We start from the raw sequence: 21,612 nt of genomic DNA on the forward strand, positions 1-21,612 counted from the left end.
CATTCTCCACAGAGCAGCTGAAGTGATCGTTGATAGACGCAAATCAAATCACGTCATTGCCTTGATTAAAATTCTTCAGTGGTTTGCCATGTACTTACGTATCAGTCTCCCCTCTTACTCCTCTACAGATGTGATGGCTTCTCAGTTCCTCAAACATGCCAAGATCTTTCCCACATCAGCCCCTTTGCCATCCCCCACCCGTCTCCACTGCCTCGAACAGAATTGTCCCTGCTCTTGGCATAGCCGATCTTTCTCAGCTTTTGCATCTCAGCTTCAGTGTCACTTCCACCTGAAGGCATTCTCTAACCCCTCTATCCACGGAGCTGCTCCCGGCATTCTCCAGCTCGGCCTCATTTTCCCCTTTCATATTACTTGACAAAAGCTGTGATTATTTTATCTATTGTTGGCTTACTTGTTTCTTTTCTACTTATCCCACTAGATCAGGAATCCTCAAACTTTTTCTATAAACAGTCAGAAAGTAAATATTTCAGGTTTCTGCCACATGGCTTCTGTTGCAACTACTCCACTCTGCTGCTGCAGTGTAAAAGCAGCCAGAGATAATACACAATTAGGTGGTGTGTCCAATGAAACTTTACTGATGGAGACCAAAATTTGAGTTTCATACAATTTGTTATGAAATATTCTTCTTTTAAAAAGAAGCAAAAAGCAGAAAGCATTCTTGGCTTACAGGTTGTACAGAAACAGAGGGCAGGCTGGATTTGGCCAGTGCGCTGTAGCGTGCTGACCCTAGCAATGGACTGTAAGCCCCATGAGGGCAGAAAGGTGGTCTATTTTGTTCATCATTGAATCACTAATACCTACCACAATTCCTGGCACATAACAGGTGTTCAAGAAATACATATTAAATCAATGGGACAATGATGCCAAGGTCAAAGCAAAAGACTTATGGACTGGTGGGAAGGCCAAAGGAAAAACAAAGATAACAGTGAAAGTATGAACAAATAAAACTATCTGGGCAAAAATTGAATATAGGTCATCAGCTATTGTGCCAAAATACTCATACTTGTGCCCAACATATTAGTCAGGGTTCTTCAGAGAAACAGAACCAATAGGATACACACACATACACACACATCAGTAATGTATATAACAATACATACTATACATATATGGAGATTTATTATAGGAATTGGCTCACATGGTATAGAAACCGAAAAGTCCCATGATCTGCCATCTGCAGCTGCAGAACCGGGAAAGCCAGTGGTGTAATTCAGTCTGAGTCCACAGACCTGAGAATCAGGGGGCTGATGACATAAATCCTGATCTGAGTCTGAAAGCCTGAGAACCAGGAGCACCAGCGTCAGAGGGCAGGAGAAGACAGCAGTCTCAGCTCAAGGAGGAGAGCGAGTTCACCTTCCTCTACATTTTTGTTCTACTCAGGCCCTCAGTGTGTTGGATGATGCCCACCCACCTTGATGAGGGCCAACCTCTTCCTCAGTCTCTGGATTCAAATGCTAATCTCTTCCAGAGACGCCCTCACAGACACACCCAGAACAATGTTTTACCTGCTATCTGGGCATCAGTCAAGTTGACACATAAAATTAACCATCACACCCAAATATGTGCTCTCCCACGCAACTTGCCGTTCCTCCAGCAACATTCTGAGAGTTCAGCAGATTCTAAGGAGAGTTCAGCATACATATTAAGCCCTACGAGGTATAAGCATATATGTTGGAATGTGGTGAGTTTTATTATGTTTATGGTTTTGAGACTTGGGAATATTTGGTTTGTTAGTGATGAAGGGAGTTGTTAGCTATATATGATGCATTGGTCCTTCAAGATTTGGGTAGTCTTAGTCATGTAAGAAGAATCTTAGAGTTTAGCCATTATAAGATAATAACTTAAGTTGATTTAATAAGTTATTGATTCAAAAATGTGAAGAATTTAAGATCTGTTTTCTAAAACAACTGTACCAATTTTTAATTCAGACAGCGGTGAGAATAGTCATATCAATGCCACTCGGCAGAATTCGTAAGCGTTTGTGTGGGTGTATGTTTTATCCTGACTAATTTAATAGGCCAAAAAATTTAATCTGCTACTTTGTTTTGAAGTTGAATTTTTCTTCAAATTTTTGTCATTGTCTATCTGTTCATCATGTCCTTAGCCCATCCATCTCTTGGGGGTTTTCCTATTAATTTGTATGAGGCATTTATATCTTTAATATTTGGGGAGAACTTTTCATTTCCTGACCTCATGTTATGATGCAGGGACTTCCTTTAGAGAAAAGACTCTTCACCTGAAGTCTCTGGGTCCGGGGATAAAAGTGAGGGCGGGGGGAGGTGTCTTTGAACTTGAATGGGAAAAACTATATTTTTACTTTTATTAACCTTTACTTGAAATTAGTATTCCTTCAACTCTAAATGTAAGCAACCAGCCACATTAAGATTAGCAGTATCTACAACTTTGCCACCAATATAAATCATAGATATTTTTATATCACATTGCATATATCGAACTGTGGTTTATGCCAATCACTACATCAGAATTATAGCAGTTATTAGATCTGCTGCTAGATCATGATATTTAATGGGCTAATTAAGAAGGGTGTGTCTTACTATACCACAAAAATTTTTCAATATTTTTACAGCTGAATTTCAGCAGAATTGGTTTCCTTTGTAATTCTATGTTTTTTATTGAATGAATTTAAAAACATTCAGAAAAGGGAGAACATAGCCTTTACCAGAATACCAAGTGGTCCACGACACCAAAATCTTCAGAATTCCTGTCCTGGAGGAACACTCCTGGCTTCTCTCCACTTCTTGACTCCTTTGACTCATAAGGAGTTTGAGAAGGAACAGAAAATTTTCAGCTCATCTTCTGCTCTGATCTCCTCTGACATGTCCTCTGTCTCTCTCTGCTCTCTGGTCTCTCTCTCTCTCTCTGATCTACCTACTCTTTGCCATGAAATAAAAGGACCGAGGCAGCTCTGCCCCCAGGAGGTCTGCAGCCATTCTGCTCTGCCTACGACAAGGTAGGCAACTTTATTTCTGGGGTGAAGTATTAGGAAACCTGCCACAGTCTCAAATCTAAACCATGGACTCAGGGCTGGCCCGGTGGTGCGGTGGTTAAGTTTGTGCACTCTGCTCCTGCGGCCCATGGTTCATAGGTTCAGAGCCCAGGCATAGACCTAGCATTGCTCATCAAGCCATGCTATGGCGGCATCCCACATAAAATAGAGGAAGATTGGAACAGATGTTAGCTCAGTGACAATCTTCCTCAAGCAACAAGAGGAAGACTGGCAACAGATGTTAGCTCAGGGCCAATATTCCTCACAAAAAAAATAAAATAATAAACCAGGGACTCCATCTTTTATCACCAAGAAAGTGATATTTTTGACCTCTATCAGTCTAATTTCTGTGTCTACTCCTAAACTGGTTCCAAACGTGAAAGAGAAAGAAAGGCATATTAATTATGAGTCTCCTAAAATCTTAATAGTATTTTTCCAAATGCTATTCCAAATTTATCATTCACTTTTCCTTTGTCACCACAGAAGCTTTTAACTGTTCAGTTAGTTGAATTGATTAGTCGTTTCCTTTGTAATTCCATCCCCTGCCTTAAGCTTAGAAAATTCTTCTTTATATCAAATAAAAATCCTCTATGTTTTCTTCTAGTTCTTTTTAAGATTTGATTTTTTACTTTAAAATTTTAATTAACTTGGAATTTATTTTATTATATGCTATGAGACGACGGCTCTCTAAATGGATTTTCTTTTCAAATTTCAAATAGTTAAAAACTTATCAAATGATTATTTGTTGAGTACCTTCATTCTTCCCTCACTGCACAACAGAATTTGCTGTCTGCCCCTCTACACAAGGCCCAGTGCTTAGGGTTACGAATTCAATGGCGAACAAGGCCCAGTGCCCGCTCCCCTGATGTTGAGGACCTCCCTTTCCATATAGCAAGCTCTTACGTAATCAAGTTCTCATGGGGGGAGGGGTCTTCCCTTAGCAAAACGGTCCCAAAGGAGACTGAGACCAAATGTCTTTGATGAAAGACAGTTTAGTTATGTTCTGCCCTTCTCAACTGCAGTGACCAGGGCTCAGTATAACTTTCCTGGGCAGGGATGCAGTAAGTAAGAGGAATGGTCAGATGGTACTAGTTTAGCATCCAAAAAAAATCACCAGCTGGGAAAGAAAGAAAACTGAGGTGAGGCTGAACTGGCATCCACATCAGATGGTTATTTGTCTTGAGGTCTGATCAGAGTGGTCGTGCCAAGGCGAGAGAATTACAGGCATACAAGGGCTGTAGGACTTAAGTTAGTTGGGGACACATTTTACAAACAAATAATGTTTGCTCACGGTGTCATGGGTAGGAAAGACAAAGAATTATCCAATCAGAACTGGAGACAGAGGAGAGGTGTAAACATGAGCCTTTAGGCAGGATCTGGCTCTGCTCCGAGTGGCCCTTCACCAACAGAAGTCTGCTGCCAACTTGGGTCTTTCCTCCAACTGCTCCCACAGAACTCACAGTGGAGGCTGAACTGTGGAGATCAGCTCTGATATTTTGCTGTGGCCCTTCATGCCACATGGACTCACTTGTGTGGAGCTTAGCGTAATGGCCTGTCTCTCCCTGCCCAATCTGTCCAGGACCTGAGAAGAAACCAGATCCAGAAGCTCCTGCTATTTCCCCAGCATTATAGTCCCACAATTCCCAACACCCTACCTCTCCCCGCAGATAGAGGCTTGCTGAGAGTCCCACACAGGCCCTGTTACGTGGGCCTCTGTCTTCAAGTGTCATACACACTGAGAATAACCAAAATATCTGCCACCACCACTGCTGTCAGAGTCCAGCTCAGCCTTCTCCCACTGCCTTCCTCCACTTGTGTCCTCCAGCCCCTGGCCTGGCCTGCTCTTCTCTGGGCATTGGGCCAGCCCGGATCACTGAAACTCATGACTCCTTTGTGCTCTGTATTAATCAAATGACCTCCATTCAGCACAGTCGGCTTCCTTTCATCTACTTATTTTTTATGTTTGCATTTTGTTTCTGTCACCCTGTTTCATTTTCGAAGGGTTCTCATTGTGCATGTCTTTAAGCTGAGAATGACCTCTGAGTCTGGGAAACATATTGCTAGCTACAGAATATTCCTGAAAATAAATTTAAGTCAGCCACCCAGGATCTTGGGAGGGCAAATGTGGCCCTCCTCTGAGTTTCCCCAGATGTTTGGCAGGTAGACACCACCTGGGGGTTGAGAAGGAGGGAAGGTCTTTCTGAAAGCATTTCTTGAGTAGGTCAGTCCATGTCTGGCATGTGCAACCCTTGGAGTGTTTGTGCATCTACTGTAGATATTGAGAGGCGGGGAAAGACGATAGAAGCCCCACTCTTCTCATACTCACCTTTCAATGCTTAACACCTGGCACCTACTCTGCACTGTTTGCACATCTCCCTCCTTAGCAAGTGGACACTCTCAGGTAACACCACGGACGATAGCCAGTGGTACATACAACTGAAATTGTTTTTCCCAAAGTAAAGAATTCAAACCTCAGCATTCTCAATAAGTTTCAGAAATCCACTCAAGGCTGTGCCAACTTCTCCCATCATCCGGGACCCCTGGCTTTACACTGAGCCACATCCCCTCACTCATAGCTTCCTCAATCGCTGCCAGTGATTGTTAAGCCCTAAATGTCACCACTGACCACTTCTCCCTTCATCCCATCTGGGCAGTCTCATTCATTCCAGCTCACCTCAGTTAAGAACGACCAACAAGAGATAAAATTCTCTTTATCCAAGCCCGGATTTTGAGGAAAGTGCCTTGCACTGCCATGGCAACATGCACCAGGCAAATAGGGTCTGAGAGCAGAGTTTTAGTGTGAAGCATGCCTTCTCCTCCAGGTGTGTGTTGAGGGCAGGCCCTGCCACCTCTGAGTCCTCAGCCCCTAGCACAGCCCTGAGCTCAGAAGTCTTGAAAATGTGAAAAGGGATCATACCTATGACTTTGACCTTCTTGGTACCACAGCACCTGTCCTGAGTACTAGGCTGTAGAAGCCACATCGACTACCTGGAAGTTAAAGTAGAAACACTAGGAAGAGGAATGGCCTAGAAACCTTGTGATATGAAGGACTGTTGAAGTCTGATTTAGCACAGAATGGCTCAACTTGGGAAAAGAAAATATTAAAGGGAACGTGCCAGTTGTTTTCAAATACTTGAGGATGGTCAAATCGAGGGGGATCAGTCTTATTTTAGACAGCTCCAAGTGTGCGGGAGGAGGGGAGAAATAGAACCGCTAGGTAAAAGTTACAGGAAGGCAATTTTCAGCTCAATATAAAAGAACACTTCGCTAACAATCAGAGTGGTCCAAAATGGACCACACTGTATTACAAAGTAGTGAGTGTCCCACCACTGGAGATGCTCAAATAAACAATAAAACCCACTCTACACAGATTTCTACATTGAGTAGTATAATGGAGCAGATGATCTCTGAAGTTCCCACCAACGATGATATCTTATGATCATCACATCAAGGAGAAGAGGAGAAAATGGAAGGTGCAGTTCAGTGCAGTGGCACATCCACTGAACTTCCATGATGTGCTGTGTAATGTGGTTATTGAGCCAGGTGCTGTGCAAAGTTCTGGAGCTACCAAGAAGAATAAGATAAGATTTCCAGATTCATTCATTCATTCATCCATTCATGTAACAATAAATGGAACTGCATACAAGAAACAGATAGCAAACGAGGCAGTGTCATTAATTCCACCTGAGTAGGATGGCAAGGACTTCAAAGTTGAGATGACACCCCATGGCACAGCTTTTAGCGGGACAAGTCTTCACCAGGGAACCTGTTCTAGAAAGAGAGGTTCCCCACTCAAGGCACCAACAGAGACTGGAAAGGCCTTGTTCTATGTGCAGACATACTCTCCCCCATGTACAGAAAATTCCAGCATGACAAATACATATCCATCACTGGAAAGTTAGGTCAAACAGCAGAACTGGAGCCATACAGCAAAAATATGCAGAAGCAGCATGAAGAGATGTGACCCTGCACATAATAAAGAAGAAGATTTCTCAAATGAAGCCCTACCAAAGAGAGCCCAGGAATGCAGGGAGAGCTCACACCTCTTCTCTCCCTCAGCAGTCATGTTCTAAGCTCTCTAAGGACTGAATCTTCTTTCTTCTCCAGCATCACCCAGCTCTCCTCAAAGAGACTTGATGAGAGCAAAAGCCTTGACTTTTCTCATGTGAATCACTGTATAGCAATGAGGTGAGGAGAGTGGGAAGGGGGCATCTGAAAAGAGATTCTATGTTAGAAGCTGAACTTAAAATATTTCACAGGCTATTACAGGCCAATGCCCATGTCAAGAATGTCTGGCTTTCACTACCTCTCAAGTCATTTGTTCAGGGTTTTTTGTTGCTTTTTTTAATTTTTATTTTTACTGTTTCCTGCATTAGCGAGACCTCTAAGTAAACTGTCTTACCCATTCAATCTCACATGTAATTACTGAGGACCTCTGATGCACATTTTCCACCATGCTCTATCTGTACTTCTCCCCTATCATTCATTCATTCATTCAACAAATCTTCATTAAACATGTACTTTGTGCCAAGCACTGCTTAAGAACAAATGATGTAACAGAGAACAAAACAAGACAAAACTCCCATCCGTCACAGGAACATTTCTATGCTCCCTCCCCCGCCTTTCCCGGCCTCAGCCCTATGTACAATACAGAACATACCCTGAGAGTAACAATCCTTCTTTAAAAATAGCATTCTTTAAGTGGATCTGCTTCTTGATATCCCCACTCTGGATAAGACTTTGACTTAATTCTCAGTTAGAGCCCAACAGACTTAGAAAGCTATTAACTATATCTGAAGGGTATTTTAACTGAGGACTTTACGGAAATAGCAATTGAAGATGGTTGAACTTCTTGGTATCATATTGCAATTTATAGAAAATTAGAGAAAATCCTTAGTCTCTGCTTCCATAATTGCTATAATTTCCTAGTTTAAGTGTCCTCATCAATATATTTCTAAAGATACCTCTCTTCCCTCAGCTCGACTGAAGGCCAGCCTCCACTTAATGGCTAGGCAGAAATGACATTGTCTGACAGCTTCCTGTCTCTTTCTGGGACTCTTGACTGCTCTCTTAACCTCTCTGTGTCTCAATTTCTCATGTGTAAAATAACCTAATAACAGTAACTACCTCGGAGGATTATAGTGACGATCAAATGAATCAAACTTGCAAAGCGCTTTCAAGAGGAAATAAGTTTAATGAGCCTCAGCTAATGTTCACTGGGGCTGTTGCTCTCCTGCCTAGTGCCTGTTCTATGGTTTTCCTATTTCAAATCCAAAGGCCACAAAGCATAGCGCCTTCACTCTAGTAGATTCCTAATAAACAACCCATAGAATTAATTAACAAATCAGTACGTGAAACACGAGTCCTGTGCTCGAGAAGTTCACCGTCTGTAGGAGAAGCAGATACATACTTAAACTACTACAATAAGAGTCAATCTGTAGATCACTTCATGATGGGATGAAATACTAAGGGAAGTGATTAATTCTTCCTGGAAAGATTAAAGAAAGTACCACCAAGAAGAGTTGGCAGTAAGATCAGGTCTAAAGTCTGTATTCTCTGATTCCCCACTGCAGTCTACTACCTGGCAGACCGTATTTGTTCAACATCTATTCAGAAGAGATCAGGAATGCCATGTGTGGGAAGGACAGTGGAGAAGGAGTTATGGAACCCAAGCCTCAAACCTTGAGATCCCATATAGCACTTTTTCCCCCAAACTCTGCAGCTAACCAAACTTTCCTCAACCCCCAAAAAGGCAACTGACGACCATCTTTTATTACTGGAGCATGATTCTAAAGAATGTTGCCCTCTCCCCAGGCCACTTACCAAAGTAACCCTTCAAGCTACACTCTCCCTGATTAGATCCTAAAACAAGTCATGGGCTTGCACCATACTCAGCCATGTTTAAGGATCCCTATTAGTTGATGCCTCCCAGAGTTGTTACTCCCCACCCACCACATACCCCTTCATCCCACTGTGATGGAGAGAAAGTGGAAGTGCTCATGTCTAGGGGCCATGTCGGGGGACAGCTGGTGACTATGGGCACTTTCTGGGTAAATACACAGCATACACGTGAGGAACAGAGCTTCTATAAAAGACAGGTTTCCAGGAACAAGGAGAAAGCATCCCCTCCATCTCACACAGGACAAGATTATTTGTGGTTAGGATTTAGTTCACACCCAACTAGCTGTGAAAAGTACATAGAAATAGCTGTTAAAGGAGAGTGAGAAGAGCCTTGGGTTTCATACACTGGTCCACAGAGCAGTCATCAGAGAGCTGTAGAAAACCTCCTGGGGAGCTTGGAACAAACACAGATTTCTGGACCTGTCACCTCCAAAGATTCAGAACATCCAGAAATCAATATGACTCACAAGGCTTCGAAGAGATTGTTCTGCGTGGGCCACGTTTGTTAGCCACCAGGCCAGAGACATCTGTGCACAGTCATCGAAGCAGTGTGGCCAAGGTGAATTCATCAGCCTCCTCTGTGCCTGGCCTATAATTTCCCCCAAGCCCCAGCAGCCACAGCTCAGCGGTGACTGGGAAAGGGGCCCTGTGTGTGTCTATTTGCAGGCATCGTGCCACACCATTTCATTGTTTTCAGCAGCATTGCTCCCACAGGCTGGGAGGTCATGCCCAATTTTCTTTGATCTGACGCTTATGAGATTTTCACGGCTGCCTTTTACAGAGCTGAGCAAAAGCTGCAAAGGCACAGAAAAAATGTCTTATCGGAGGTGTGAATGTGGAAATGGTTGCTAGGTAGATTGTGGGGGTGTATCTAGAGTTCAAAGCGCATTTGAAGGTCACACCTTGGAAGAGCCTGATTCAAATCCCTCCCCCCGAATGTCCTTCTGTGCTGAAACCTCTCGTAGTCCTCCCATCTTACTCACTCCCAGATGCTAACCTAAGGAAGCAGACCGGCTAAAGATGACGGATAGGCGTGGGGAACTTCTGTACTTGTGGATCCAGCTGGGGGAGAACATGGAGTCTCTCCGCCTTCCTTTCCAGGCCTGCCTCCTTCCACTTTGTAGGGCATGTTCCCAACAGGGGCCCAAAGGTATAAGTGCACTGAAGGCTGCGAGGGTGGGGAAGCGGAACAGTGTAATGGGGAAAAGAGAATGTGAAGGCAAGAGGGCCAGGTTGGAATTTTAAATACAGTGTTCTTACAATGTGACCTTTTAACACAGGCCCCAAAACAGGAAAACATGAACCTCACAGATATCTGAAGGAAAAGCATTTCAGGCAGAAGAAACCACAAGTGCAGAGGCCCTGAGATGGCAAACTAGAGGGACAAGGGTTCCAAGGTGGTTAGAATAGAGTGAGAGAGGAAGAGAGGAAGAGAAAGTGATACCTGAGAAGCAATGGAGTGGGCAGGGAATAGATCCTACAGAGCCTTGTGAGTCGCTCTAAGGACGCGAGTGTTTATTCGGACAATTTTTGAGTAGAGGTTTAACATAATCATTTAATGCTTTAACAAAATCACTCTGGCTGCTGTATCAAGAACAGACTGAAGGGAGGCAAGGGCAGGAGAGAGGAGACCAGTTAGGGGGCTGTTGAAACAACGCTAGTGAGACAAGATGGTGGATTAGACCAGGGTGATGACAATGCCCGTGGTGAGAAGTAGTGGATTTCTGGATACATCTTGAAGGTAGAGTCAACAAGATTTACTGACAAATTAGAAGTGAGGTGTGAGAAAAAAAGAGAGAACTCAAGGATGAATCTTGGTCTGGAACTGGATGGAAGGATTTCCTGTTATCCGAGGTGGGAAAGATAGAGAAAAGCAGATTTGGGGAGAACCATCACCATGAGGAGCTTAGTTTGATACATGGTAACTTTGAGATGACTGTTAGACGTCCAAGAGGAGATGCTGAGCATGCAGACTGAGATGTAAAGCCCTCCAACTACTGCCAGGTAAGCAACAAATATTTGCAATTATTGTGAATATTTGAAAATTCAAATTCTTTCACCCTTTTATTCTATTTTCATACCCCATGGATCCTACTCAAGAAACATCACTTGAAAATATTTCCAATCTCCACTTCTTTCTCATGGAAAGTTCTTTTGCTACATTAGTTCATATTCATGATCTCTTAAACAATTGCATCCTAACTGGTTTCCATATTTGCCCCCTCTCATCCAACTCTCTCTTCTTTCATGGATTCCAATGCTCTGCTCTAATCTTTTCACTTTCTTGCCCATAAGCCTTCAAAGGTGTCCCATTACTTACTAAATAAAAGGAAAAATAGGACCAGCCCCATGGCTGAGGGGTTAAAGTTCTGTGCGCTCCACTTTGGCAGCCTGGGTTTGCGGCTTCAGTTCCCAGGCACAAACCTACTCCACTCATCAGCCATGCTGTGGAGTCATCTCACATACAAAGTAGAGGAAGATTGGCACAGATGTTAGCTCAGGCTAATCTTCCTGACCAAAAAAAAAAAAAAAAAAAAAGGAAAAATACCTTTGACCAGGCATTCAAAATCCTCCATGACTTGGTGGTAACCTTCCTTGCAAGCAAGCCTGATATGCTTTCCTACATAGATCCTAGGATCCAGTCCAAACCAACCTGTTCCATGTGCCTTTTAACACGCCATGTATTTTTTGCTATATGGCATTTGATCACATGGCTCTTCTCTCTCCTGGAATCAACCCTCCTCATACCCTCCCAAGCCATTTCATTTGCAAGTACCCTATATAGAAGATTACCTCAAAGCCACAAAGTCTTCTGCATTCTCCCAATCAGAAGTAAAGTCTTCTGATTATGAGGAGATTTAATCATATGTGTTCCACAAAGGTTTATGTCATACCTTCAAGACATTTAGTACTCTTTTCCTTGTATTTTTGTTATTTTTGTACATATATTGACTCCAAGATATCCTCAAGGAAGGAAAGAGATAAGGATTTATTTTTCTTTGTATTATACATATCACAATGTACTATGGAAAGTAAGAATGCTTATTGAATTAAATTCAATTATTAAATATTATTAACTAAACATCATATCACCAAATTAAAATAAATCAGTATAAATGTCATTATCCTTGATGTTTGGGGCAAAAATCCTTAATTCTAAAACATAATCTCAAAACATAAAAACCTGCAGAAAATTGCTTTAGGACAATGTCTCCCTAAATGTGTTCCATGGCAATTGTCAATAAGGTGTAAAAAGAAAAAGAAGTCGGGGCCAGGCCAGTGACATGGTTAATGTTAAGTTCACATGTTCGGTTTTGGCAGCCCGAGGTTCACAGGTTTAGATCCCAGATGTGGACCTACACACCACACATCAAGCCATGCTGTGGTGGCATCCTACATAAAAAATAGAGGAAGTGTGGCACAAATGTTAGCTCAGGGACAATCTTCCTCAAGCAAAAAAAAAGAGGAAGAGTGGCAACAGATGTTAACTCATGGCCACTCTTCCTCACAAAAAAAAAAAGAAGAAAAGAAAAAGAAAAAAAGTGGAAGGAGAGTTGGGCAAATTCTTTGATCAAATAAGTTTAGGAACTGTTACATACCAAATTCTTCCTTTTAGGAATTCTAAACAACATTAACATTTTAAATATTTGGAAAGTCCTAGAGTCAAGAAACATCTTTAACTTTATTTAGGCTAATAATCCCAAGCTTGGGTAATCATGGAAATTTATCTTTGCAGAAAAGCCATGACTATCTAATAGGATACCAGTATTCCTCAAAATACAGTTTAGGCAAACATCTGCTTCTGAGCAGGATGGAGTAACAGAATTTAGCCTACTACCTGTAACAACCGAAATACCAATCAGCTGTAAAAGGAGTCAGAGAAAAGGGCCATATTACATATAGAGAAAAAGAAAGATAAGGATGACAGTAGATTTCCTGATGGAAACAATGAAAGCAATAAGGCAATGGATCAACATCTTTACTGAAATAAACTTAGAATCCTATACCCAGCAAAAATATTTCTCAAAAACAATGGTGAAATAAAGGCTTTTCAGATATACAAAAGCTGAAAGAATTTATCATCAGCAAACCCATGATATAAGAAATGTTAAAAGACGTCTTTTAGGCAGAATGAAATGATATCAGATGGAAATCAACAAAGGCTTCTAATTTCTCTTCTCTTTTTAGATTAACTTGCAGACAATTTGACTGGCAAAGCCCAAAGGCTGGGTGTGTGATTTGAGTAACATTAACGATGTGAGACCGACAAGCTAGAGAATAGCTAGACTTGTGGGCCTGTGCAGACAGAAAGTCCATTTTCAAAATACCACTGCCATTCTGTACCCTGTACTACACCATCTCCCAACACACGCACTAGTCTTCAAGGCCCTTCTCCAGTTCATTCCTGCTGCTAAGTCTTCCCTCATTCTCCCCCTTTCCTTCTTCTGGCTCCTGCCTTCACTCCAGTTTCCCTCTCTACATCCTGTAGACCTGGGAAGACAACCTAAGTCACATCTGCCAAGCCAACTACCAGAAAGCATAGAGAGACAGGTGTCTTTGAGCGGGGATGGGGAAGGAGAGGCGTATAGAGTAAAGCACAAGTATGACATGTGGATTCTTTCTTCAAGGAGCTTACAATTTAGTGCAGAGAATCAGATTAGCATTATAATAAATTTACATAGTAAAGATTGCGTAAGTTGAATTTGATTATATGGTGTAGGCTCTACATTTTCTGAATGATAAATATTTGTGGAGTACCTCCTGTCTGTCAGAAACAAAAATCCTACCCTGCCTACATTCCAGTCAAGGGAGACAGACAATAAAAAATAGATATACAAAATATATGGTATGACAGATGGTGATGCATGCTGTGGAGAAAAGTTAATCAGGGAAAGGGTTAGGGAGTGCAATGGCAGCTCAAGTTTAAATAGAATCATCAAGACATGAGATTAACAACATCTGAAACAGGCTGAGAAGTCTAAATGGAGAAAATGGGCCCTGAAAAAATGGAAAAGAAGAAATGATTGGGACAGATACTGCAGACCAGGCTGGGCCAGGCCATCAATTTCTTAGAAATGACAGCAAAAAAAAAAAAAAGGGGGAAGTGAAAAATGACTTTCAAGCGGAAGTACTTACAGGAGTACCATTACGGAAGATGGGGAGTAAGGAGAAGCAGGTCGTCTGAAGGGACAATGACAATGCGACTGAAACCGATTGAGTTCCAGAGATTGATAAATCATTTAGAGATAAAATTGCCCAGCGGGACAAAGGAGACTTGTGCTCGGAGCTCAGTGAGGTTGGCTAGAGTTGCAGGTACAGACACACGAGCCATCACGTGAAGGTGACCAGCGAAAACCTGAGGTTCCTGAAACCAAGAACGGGAAAGGGCAGCACTTTGTAAACCATCATGGATATTTGTTGGTGGGAGGAGAAAAAGCAACAAGCAGAGGAAAATAGAAAAGTTGTGCTTAGCATTATGGAAAAAGAAATAAATAGTAATAAATAGTGCAAAGACGAAAGTCGAGAAAGGAGGAAGGAGGTTGGGACGGAAGAGGACTAAAGGCTGAGCGGTAAGGGAAAGCATCTTGTAAATTGTTAAAGGCTGCAAGCTGGGGTTGGCACCTGGTGGATGATCATTAATTATGATACTAGGAAGAAGTCATTGGGTTTTGTTGGTAAAGAACATTTAGTGATCTCTGAGAGAATTATTTTTGTACAGTAGGGGCCGAGGTCATATATGAGAATTAGGGGGAAAAAACATATATGAACAAGTAGAGAAAATTGATACAGACTATTTGCTCTATCCTTGAAGCAATGGAGGGGTGGGACAGAAGCCAATAGAGCAAAGAGACAGCAAGCAAACATTTTATAATGAATAGTCGGGACCCGTTTGTGTATGACAGAGACCACAAAACAAAGGAAGCGAGAGGCCAGGGCAGACCTGAAGCTAGTCAAGCCTTTAGATCTAATATCCAGGTTACAGAAAATACAGGAGACTAAGTACCTAGTTAACACCAAGAAGAAGCAATCAGAAAAATTCAGATTATGGAACATTTTATAGAACTGAGCTGCTTTCCTCAACAAGCCAAGAGCACGGCAGGAAAGAAAAGGGGCCCGGGCACATGTTCTTGATTAGATACAAATGAAGTGACCAGCAATCAAATATAATGGAAGCCTGATTTGAATCCTGATTTAAACAAACCAATTATAAAAAGACATTTCTGAGATAATGAAGAAATTTACGTTAAAACACTACTGCGAAAATAGAAAAAAATGATAAAGTGTGGCAAAATGATTATAATTTTTGAATGTGAGTGAAGGGTATATGAAGGAATCATTCTATTCTCTCTGCTTTTGTATGTGTTTGAAAACCATTAAAATAAAAGTTTAAAAGGAAAATATGGGGAGAGATTAAATTACTGAGGAACACAGTCCCAGACAAGAAGCACAGACAATGGCTTTGAGACACAGGAAGGGGTTTTGTTTTGCGACACAGGAAAAAATCAACCTAGGACATGTGAAAAGAGTGTGTGCTGAGGGGTCGTGGAGGGAAGTGAGAGAAAATAAGGAAGGTCTTTTTTGGTGGCCTCAAAATTCTCAGCAGAGGAAAGGGCGAAGTTGTCTCCCCACAATGGAAAACACAGGAAGTTGGGGTTAGGGTTGGAGGAGGGGGAGAAAACTTGGCACAGCCGTTCGCGATGCCAGATGCACCATAATAATAAGTACTCAGCCACCTTACCCTCTAAATAGCCCAGTCTCACAGGCGCAGGTCCTGGTGAGTGTAACCTCGCCGACACATTTTGTCTCCCGCAGCTTCCAGTACAGTTGATAACAATGTTGAGTTTTGGTTCCTTATCCTATCTCTGGCCTAGATTGGTCTCTAAAACCAGAAGTAGCTGCCCGCAAACTTTCTTAGTATTGTTCCATGAAGGCCAAACCTCCTTTGAGCAGCAGGTGGCTTTCTGTCCCTATTTCTCCCAGGGTCCTTCAGATTCTTTTTTTCCCAGCCAGACTCTTTAAAACCCCACTGCAGTCCCCTGCTAGAAGCCCCAAGAATTCACAGAGATGGTGCCCCAAATACTAGATGTAAATGTCTTCAGAGCTTTGAGTGATTATAGTCATCTAAGAAATGCTCACAGGCCCTCTACTATTCAGAGAAATTAGCAGGTGAACCTTCCTTCTCCTTCAGGAGGACTCTGTGGCAAGGGCAGAGGGGAAAGGCACATGGGCTGACCGTCTTCTCCTTGGGGAAGGAGGAGATGCAGAACAACAGATTAAGAAATCCTGGCGCAGTTTGCTTAAGGGCCTGGCACACAGCCATCCAGAGAAACTGCCACTTCCCTGCTTCTCTTCGTGAGCTTCAAGGCCTCTGCCATCATGGAAATTTCCTGCACTTGTGGAAAAACTCCAGGAATGCAGAACTGCAGGAATCCTATGTGGGCAGTGCTGAGGGTTACTTTCTGGCTATCTGAAAAGGAAGGGTTTGCTAATTAAATGAATGGTGTCAACTAGATTTCTAGGGAATAATTTAACATACATAAGAGGAAAACAAAATGCTCCTCACATAATAAGGGAATCTACAAAAGACATTATATTGGGACTAGCACATTTCAAGTGCACAGAAATACTAGACCTCTTGTAAGCTGACTTTGGTGAATGAAAATGGGCATGTGTGGAGCTTCTGGGGTTCTAATCATGTTCTGTTTCTTGGCTTAGGTTCTGGTTATACAGGTGTGCTTAGTTTGTGAAAAACCGTTGGTTGTATACATACGATCACCACACTTTTCCTGACATAGCTTGTACTTGAATTAAAAGTCACTAAAATTTTTTTAATTATTGCATGTTACGAGTGATCTATTCATTAAACTAGGGCCACCTCTACTTGAGTAAATTAAAACACTTACTTGAAAGATTTAAACTTTAATGTCTTTCAAAATATTCAGTAATTTGAAATTCTCTTCTGATATTTTTATGAGCTTCTTTACCAAGTAAGTGTAGGAAGAAATGCAAGAAAGAAGGAGCCCTGTTACATATTATAACAATACTCTATATTCATCCTTTATAAAACATCCTAATTTTAATTATATAATTATTTGTGAAATTGTATAATTACTTGCTTAACATCTGTCTCTCCTGCTGGACTGTATGTGCCATGAGGGCCAGGAGCACTCACCCCCTCCACGGTCATGTCCCCAGCACCCAGTAAGGTGCCTAGCACATAGAGATACTCAATGAACACTTGTTGAATGAGCGAATGAATGGATGGATGAATTTGGAATGTAGCGTTGGTTTTAGTTGTGTAAAAAGCCAAAGGATAATTTGGGCAAACCCTGGGTAAGACCTAACCTATGCCCTACTGCCTTAAAGAATCAGTGAGGATACAGGGAACAAAAAAAAAACTTTCAAGGTGGCTCTCAAGTTCTTTATTGTGTAAATTGTTGAAAATAAATATCAGATTGTTCTGTCCTTGTTTTTATTGTATACAATTTTTCAACGCTGGTTTCCCTCATTTTAAGCGTATTACTGAATCTTCACATTTATACACAATAAACCTTTATGACATGGTCACAAAGGACCAAAGGGAAAAATAAAGGAAATATAAAAGTCAAAAGCTGACTTTTTGATAACAATAAAAGAAAAGAAACAGCCTATGCCGAGAGAGAAAGTGCCTGGTAAGCACAAAATGAACAGAGGAGAAATGCATTATGTCAAAAGATGCAGAAGCTAGGAAGAAGCAGACATTTTAACAAGAGTTTAAAGAACCGAGAGAAAAATTATGCCTTTAGCTGCCCGCACAAGGGTATGTGGGCAGAGGGCAAACGGGGTCATTCAGAAAGACATGCCCCAGCGCAGATCTGGCCAAAGGCAAAGCTTGACGCAGAGAGAGTCCGCCTTAGGGTCTCCTCGGTGCTCTCCACCAGGGCTGCTTTCCATTTCTGGACCCCTGCCGGCATCCTCACCCACTGCCAAATGCCCACTGTCCTCACGCCCAGGGTCTGTCCTGACCGCCCCACAGAGCTGTGTTCCAGTCAGCCCCTCCTCCCAAGTATTAGCGCTTACTCCCGGCCTTCTCCTCTGTCAAAACAGTACAATCCTATGTCCGCGCCAGGACCCCAGCTCTTTCCTTCTCTTAAAATTTCTTTCATAATGTTCTTTGTTTAAAATTTAACAACTTTATTGATATAATTCGCATACCCTGCAATCCACCCATTTAAACTGTACAATTCAATAGTTTTTCCTATATTCACAGAATTGTGCAATCATCACCATGATCAATTTTAGAAGATTTTCATCATCTCAAAAAGAAACCCTGTACCCATTAGCGGTCACCCCACTTCTCCCCAACTCCCAGGCTGAGGCAACCACTAATCTACTTTCTGTCTCTATAGATGTGCCTACTATGGACATTTCATCTAAATGGACTCATACGTAGTGTGGGTTTTCTTGTCTGGCTTCTTTCATTCAGCATAACGTTTTCAAGATTCACCTATGTTGTAGCGTGTATCAGTGCTTCATTCCTTTTTATTGCTGAATGATATTTCACTGAGCGGATAGATCACATTTGTTTATCCATTCGCCAGTTGTGGACATTTCATTTATTTCCACTTTTTGGCTATTATGAATAATGCTGCTATGAACATTCACATAGTGCTCTTTCACAGGACGTTAGCGCTGGAAGGATGTTTAGCGGTCATCTGGTCTGATCTCCATTCAACTCAGGGATCACATGACACAGCAAGAGGAACCCTGCTTTCTGCACCAGTATTGTCAAAAGTAACTATGCAATTGATTACTCAGTGAACTCAGTCATGTGCCATCACTACTTCAGTTCTAAATGGTTTCTTCTCATTTCCCCTTCTAAGTCCTCAGTTGAACCTCACTGAAACTGCTGGTTTTCTTCTGGTATTCTTATTTTATTTATTTATTTTTTGTGTGTGAGGAAGATTGGCCCTGAGCTAACATCTGTTGCCAATCTTCCTCTTTGTTTTTCTCCCCAAAGCCCCAGTACATAGTTGTACATCCTGGCTCCAAGTCCTTCCAGTTCTTCTATGTGGGAGGCCACCACAGCATGGCTTGATGGGCGGTGTGTAGGTCTACACCCAGGATCCAAACCTGTGAACACCTGGCCGCCAAAGCGGAGCATGAGAACTTCACCACCACACCACCGGGCCAGCCCCCTAGAGTGCAGTTTCAACAGAATCAATTTCTAGATACTCAACTTCTGTCTGAACCCTTTCCTAGTTGATATTGGGGAGAGCATGGCTGCTCAGGCTGGGTTTTCCTTGAACACTCATCGTCCTTGTCCAACTTAATGGAAAGAAAAGTCACCTCCCGCCCATTCTAAACTTACTCCAGTGTGTTGTCCCACAGTCTGAAAAAAACCTCCAGGGAACCAAACAATGTGACACTTTTAAATATTGTTTGTGTGATAAGAAAGTGAGTGTCTTTAATGACCTAGGGAAAAGAATCTTCACAAATAAGGTGGTTTCCAATTCTTTGCTTTCTACAAAATTGAAAATGTTAGTTGCTAGATCATTAAGAATCATTTTTGATGAGTAGTGACTATTGACTGCTACTGATAAAGCCCCTTTCAGTTTCATCTATCTATTTATGTGAATAAAGTTTCTCAGTATTTACACCTAAAAAAAGATGAACGTTAGCTTACACTCGCAATAAGTAATATTCATCCAAGGATATATAAACAAATTGAAAAAATAAAATAACCTTATGTGCTTCATCAAGATGTGCATTTGCAATAAAATTTTATTCCGTTGAAGACTTTTCCAAAATTTTTAACGTATCTATGCTGCTTTGGCCAATTAACTAGTAATACTACGGAGAATGACAATTCAATTTTAAATAGAATTTGAACACCTAGAACCTTATACCAATACATAAAACAAAAATTTTAGGGGCCAGCCCCATGGCCTAGTGGATAAGTTCAGTGTGTTCCGCTTCAGTGGCCTGGGTTCAGTTCCCGGATGCAGACCTACACCACTTCTCAGCAGCCATGCTGTGGCAGCAACCCACATACAAAATAGAGGAAGATTGGCATAGATGTTAGCTCAGGGTGAATCTTCCTCAGCAAAAAAAAAAAAAAAATTTAAATATCTTTTAAGAGAAAGAATTATGGCAGAATGATCAGTAAAATACTTTGAACCATAAAATTATTTTACATTTGGATAAAAATCTTTGGGAGGTAGTGAAATGAAAATTTTATTTCAAGGAGAAAAGAACAATGTAAAATTTCTGACAGTTAAAAAAGTTTACGCAATTTTTAAACATTTAATCATTACAGTATTTAAATTCAAATGGATATATTGAAAAGAATATAGTTAGCTATTTCCTGAGATTTTCGTGCATTAGAAACTTTTGTTTTACTTCATTGAGGATAATTACAACAGCTACTTTAAAATCTTCATCTATTAGTTCCAACATCTGTTTAATCTTGAGGTTGGGCCTGCTTCATGTTCTTTTCTCTTGAGAATGTACTGTAATTCCCTGATTCTTCATGTGACAGGTAACTGAATTCCATCCCAGATATTGTGAGTGCTATGTCGTGGACAATCTGGATTCTGTTATTTTTCTCCAAAGAGCATCATTTGCTTTGTTTTAGCAGGAGTTCCTTAGCTGGGATTGAATTGCAAACTCTGTTTCCTGTACGTCACCTCTGGTTTCTCCTCAGGTCTTTTTTGTCTCTGGCTGGCTGCTTGGAGTCTGTTCTGTCCATGTGTGGTTCAGGAGCCAGTCAGAGATGTGGGTAGATAGCGTTTGAAGGTTCCCTCACTGGCTCCTTCCCTTCCAGAATTTCTTCACTCTCTTCAGTATTTACAGTTTTCTGACTTCACTTTTCTTATTCTCTAGGCCTAAAGGATTGCAAATTTTGTCATATGTGCTGCTGCCACAGGTGGACCGTACTTAGCCCCAGGGCAAATGTCCCAGAGACAGGAATTTGTTTGTAAAATCTAGTCATCCCTCTCCAAGAAAGCGTGACCTTCTCCAGAGTCTGCACCTTCTGTTTGCTCTCCAATCTCTTCAGAGAGTGGTTTGTACTCTGTCCGGATTTTGCAGTTCTTCCGTGCAGACGGAGGGAGGACAGGCATCCAGCAGAGTCTTAATCCATCACACTTGGAAGCAGAACCCACTTTTGTTTTAAAATGTGAACATTTATGATAAGCTGGGAATAATATCCTTTGTCACTATGCAGACTAATGATGAAAGAATTTAGACATTAACCTGATAACGTGAAAAGATGCTTTTTTTTTCAAAATTACTTTAAGGGTGTTGTATTAGAACACCCTTCTAATGCCATTTCACTCTTCTGTGAAATGAGAACACTCTTCTGTGCCATTCAGATTCTCTCAGCCTCACTTGACTCTTGCTCCGGCCACCACTGTAGCCACCAGCTCTGCCTGGGTTCTGACCAATTTCATGCAGGGAAAACCTGACAGTGCCTCATCTGGTGCCTGTACCAAGTGCCTCTTGCCTCTCATCCTGTTGACCACAAGGCATGGGATGCTGTAGGACTTAATATGGAGCCTATAATATGTGTGACCAAGAGTTTGAGGAAGTTAGTACTCTGTGGGTAAACCTTTGACAGATGGGAGATGGAAGCCAGAGGATGAATTCTCTTTCTTCCCAAAAGTAACTGTCCTAAGATGTAGTTATCCAGCTTTGCAGAG

The sequence above is a fragment of the Equus quagga genome, chromosome 13 (assembly GCF_021613505.1).
Source record: "Equus quagga isolate Etosha38 chromosome 13, UCLA_HA_Equagga_1.0, whole genome shotgun sequence".
Classification (NCBI taxonomy): domain Eukaryota; kingdom Metazoa; phylum Chordata; class Mammalia; order Perissodactyla; family Equidae; genus Equus; species Equus quagga.